This window comes from Alligator sinensis, unplaced genomic scaffold (assembly GCF_000455745.1).
Source record: "Alligator sinensis unplaced genomic scaffold, ASM45574v1 scaffold31_1, whole genome shotgun sequence".
NCBI classification, from domain to species: Eukaryota; Metazoa; Chordata; order Crocodylia; family Alligatoridae; genus Alligator; species Alligator sinensis.
Window position 1 is genome coordinate 3,444,678 of NW_005841884.1, and position 4,779 is coordinate 3,449,456.

Consider the following 4,779-nt stretch of genomic DNA (forward strand, 5'->3'; position numbering starts at 1 on the left):
AACCCTTACAAAATATAACCTTAATCAGACATAGGAATGATTTTCACCTGGTGACTCCTGCAGCAAGTTCCAGAATGGGTACTCAGTCTCCAAAGTGTTGGCTTGGGGAAGAAAACCAGTCTTAGTTTCAAGATTGCGAGTGGTGGAGAATCTGCCACTTCCTCAGGCAAGTTGTTCCAATGTGTAATTTCCCTCACTGTTCAAAATCCAGACCTCACTTCCCATTTGAATTTGTCTAGCCTCAGCTTCTGGTCACTGGATCTCTTAGCTTTTGCAAGATTCAAGAGTTCCTGATTATCAGCCATGTTCTCCCCACAAGGATACCTATAGCCCATAATTAAATTTTTGTGATTTTAGTTTTGTTCAGTCTGATACAACTCAGGGGAATTGGAAATTCACAGCTGTGGTTTGAGCTGTAGCCAAGGGAAGGCAACTTACATGCAACATACATTTCCCGCAGCCTCCTGCCCAGGACTTCTAACCAAACCAGACCTCATACTGTTGATGACTGAGCTGGAGTACAAACTTCCCCCTGATAATTCATTTCCTTTATTTGCTTTTCTGCAGCTCTGTGAATCTTGAGTGTCAGGAGCAGAAGAGGCCCTCTGGCCTCAGTTCCCCTCAGTCTGCTGTGAAAACTAATTCTACTTGTGATTTAGGGCTCTCAAGGGCTTGAGGAGTAGGTGCCTCCTGTGCTAAGCATATGTACAACCTTCCCCGAACTGCCTTTATTGAAGTAATTTCCTCCCCCAGTTTCTCTCTTAGGGACTTTTGCATTCAGCCTCCCACACATGCATTGAAGAGTAGCAGGGAGTTTAGGACGGGCTGCTAGACTAGTCTAAACAGAGTGCGGGTGACTGGGTGAAAATTACATACGCAAGGCAGGTGGTCCATATATTAAAGGTTTTTCCCTCCCCAACAGCCTGAATTTGCTTTCATGGTGTAACATGTGCATCATAAGGAGATATATTTAATACCATTAAAACTAATTGCCCTCTGTGTTGCATAGTAAAGTGACTCGGGGGAGTGATTTTGTGCAAGTATTTTGGATAGCAGAATGAATGTTGAAAGGAATTACCATAGCACGGTGGGAGGTCTGGGTTATTCACACACTTTTTCATCTCTCTGATGTTATTTCAGTTCCACAGAGTGCTGGGACATAAGGATGTGGTTTACTCAGTCACTTTGAACCTAAAATATAGAACCAACAGCATGCACCAGCACACCAATCCTTTGGCCTTGTCTAGACTAGGATTTAAAGGTAGTTTTAGCATATGTATCGGCATATTGGTGGAGCAATTTAGGCAGCTCTCTAAGGCTTCAGAGGCATGAATTTAAACCTCAGTTTAGGCTGGTGCTGAAGGCCAGCCTGGATTGACCCAGCTGTCAGTGGGTATTTGGTCATTCAGACTGGGAGTCAAAGGTAGCTGGATATAATGCTAAATTACCTGGTTCCCTTGTGTACCATTGGCTACAAAACTCATGCTAGTCCAACAGGTTTATAATTGGATGGATCTTTGGATTTGTCCAATGTAGTGAAGCCTGAGCAGGATGGGTGAGAGGAATTGATACAAACTTCCAACTAGCACAGGGGAGTGGATGTTCAAAGTGAAAACCGCAGAAAGAAGTTTAATGGTATCATCAACATCCATTGGTTCCTGCTATAGCCATGCCCTACTGTTTCAGAGGCTGCCTGGCTTTTTCCAGCCTACAGTTCCCTCTTTGAGGCCTGCATGGCTGCAGGTAGAAGACATGCTGAGTGGGTCCTGGTGTCCTCAGTGGGAGACTTGTCCTATGAAGCTTTAGGCCTGTGGCAATGGGAAGGAGTTGCCCTGGTTAGGCCCTATTTTGCCTCTTATTCTAAGTGCTGCAATACCTGCCTGAACTGTGGCTGATGCGACTGTATTCTATCTGTTCCACCATTGATAGGTGCTTGATCATCTCATATGCTTTAGTTATTTATTGGTAGATTTTCCCTGCTGTGGTTGCTTCTATAGCCCTCAAATAATTTCTGTTTTCACCTAGGCAGGCAAGGTACCTTGGGTGAATTTGATATCTTTTATTAGACCAACCCAAATAGTTGGAGAATAGTTATTAAGCAAGCTTTCGAGTTCAAAAACCCTTCATCAGGCTAAGGAAGCTGCAGCAGTTGGTGTGTGCTCTTCCTGGATGGAATGAAAAGTAAAGAAGCCAGGGGCTGGGCTGGGCTGGGGAGTCAGTTGCCAGGCAGATTATAATGTATCAAAAATCCAATGTCTATGTTTAGTCCCTGATCTCTAGTATCCAGCAGGTTGATGAAATGGAGCTCATAGGCTCGTCTCTGGGAAGTGTTGTGGACACTGGATACTAGAGATCAGAAAAAGGTCCATGTTGAAAAAAAACCCAAAAAGCATTGTTAAGGTTTCCTGTGGAAAAAATCTATTTAAAAAATTCCATTTTGCAAACTGAAGGAGAAAGAGAGGACATCTCACTCATTTTTTACTACTACAGACCAACTAAGTCCAGTTCCCTCAGCTTCTCCTCAGAAGTAATGTGTCCCAGCCCCTAACCATTTTTGTTGCCGTCCACTGGACTCTTTCTAATTTGTTCACATCTTTAATGTAGTGGGGGGCTCAATGCTGGACACAGTACTCCAGATGTGGCCTCCCTAGTGCTGAATAGAGAAGAATAATGTAGTCCAATATGTCCTTAGCCTTACGTGCAACAAGGGTACACTGTTGGCTTATATTCAGCTTATTGTCCATGGTAACCCCCAGGTCCTTTTCTGCAGAGATGCTGCTTAGCTAGTCAGTCTCCACTCTGTACCAGTGCATGGAACTGTTCTGTCCTAAGTGCAGGATTTTCCATTTGTCCTGACTGAACCTTGTCACAAGATGGGGTCCTCAAGGATGGCTGTGTTACCCCTAGGGCCCCTCGACCATGCCAATACAGCCCGCTGGGCACCCTCTATTCTCTCCCACCACGTCTTGATATAATGGCAATGAGTAGGGAGGATGCCTTTAAGCCTACTTAAGCACAGTCCTGTTGGACTTCCCTGAACCCATGAGTCCCAGACACCTTGTGAGTCCAATTTCAAAATATATGTCCCGGGGACACCCCAGGCCTATTGCTATGTGTGTGGCTCCAACCGTCCCTTTACCATGCCCCAAGCCTCGCAGATGGCATTAACGTTGTCCAGTCTAGGCCTTAATGTGATTTGACCCCCTTGCCCTCTCTGGGCTCTCTGCAGCCCTATCTGTCTCTGCACCTCACTGGCACCTGGGCTCTCTGCAGCCCTGTCTGTCTCCATGCCTCACCCGCAACATGCTGCGCCCTCTCTGGTGCTGGGGTTCCCACGCTGTAGTGGGCCCCCAATGAGGCCTCCTCCTTCCACAAGTAGCCTCACCCAAACCACTGGTGGTTATGAAACAACAAACAAGACATAAGCCCATGGGCTATAATATAATACACAAGACCAGAGTATGCTCTGCCCCTTTAAAAGCATCTAACTTCATCCCCGACACTAACTGTCTAGGAGGCAAGGGTACCTGCGGAGCTCACGGAGCCCCATTAGCCCTAGGTGCAGCATATCAGGCCATTGTTGCATCACTGGGCACTTCCTCTCTGCAGGCTCCTTCCCCTCTAGCTGCTAGCAGGGAACTGCACTCCCTAGCTCCAACCTAGGATTTATATGGGCCCAGGGCCCTGCCCCTTCTGGTCAGCTGATCATGTGCAGGTGCAGGCTAATTTGCCCTCTGGCTTGTTGCCCTGGTAACCTGCACCTGGGCTTCTGTCTCTCTTTGGGCTCTCTCCCCAGGCAGTTTCTGCTCTTCAAGGAGCAGGGCACCTTAGTGCCCTGCGACAGACCTCATGAGATTTCTTTTGGTTGAATTCCCACAATGTGTTGATGTCTCTCTGAATCCTAGCTCTACCATCCAGCATATCTACTATTCCCCCCAGTTTGGTGTCATCCACAAATTTGCTGAGGTACACTCCATCCTATCTTCTAGATCATTGATGAAGGTGCGATGAAGTATGTGACAGAGAGCCTGGGGCTCCTGTCACTTTAAGGAAAAGGAAAGCTACCCTCTACCTAGGGCAACTGAATAGCGGCCAGCTGCAAGGGGGCAGGCAGCCAGGACTCCCTACCTACTAGACATGGAGCTGCAGTAGGAGAAGGGACATATCTACAGCCAGTTAATAAATGATTGCATTGAATAGGCTAGCTGTAGAAGAGCAGGCAGCCATGAGACCAGCTGGCTATTAGGGCTGTGTGAAATTTCACCGAGTTTTGTTTCGAAGCCGTTTTGATGCATTTCAAGCTTGAGGGAGCTTGTTCTTGGAGTAATTTGTTCCATTTCTTCTTTTTATGTTTTCACCCAAGTCTTTTTCTATGACCCTAAACAGATAGGATTGGCAACATTTCTGAATTCGGGTACTAATTTAATCAGCAGTGAAGTTTCCATTTATATAACTTTCTAATTTGAATGGCTGTAAGCATAACCTTCCATACATGAACTGAGAGCAAGGCCATGCAGTCCTGTCTTCCAATGCCTCTTCTCTTACTCAGATCTCTCTCAGACTTCATCTGTGAAAACTAACCAGGACATGGGCAACTGGTACCTCCTGAGTTAGGAGAGGCAGCAACCGGGGGCGGGGGTGTGTGTCAGGGTCCCCCACAGCTGATCGCACCAACCTGGAAGTCCCAGCAGCACACCCAGAAGTGCCAGCAACGCTTCTCCTGGTGCCCCCACTCCCCAGCCAGCACTCTGGGGGGGGGGGGGGGGGGGGGGCCGCGCC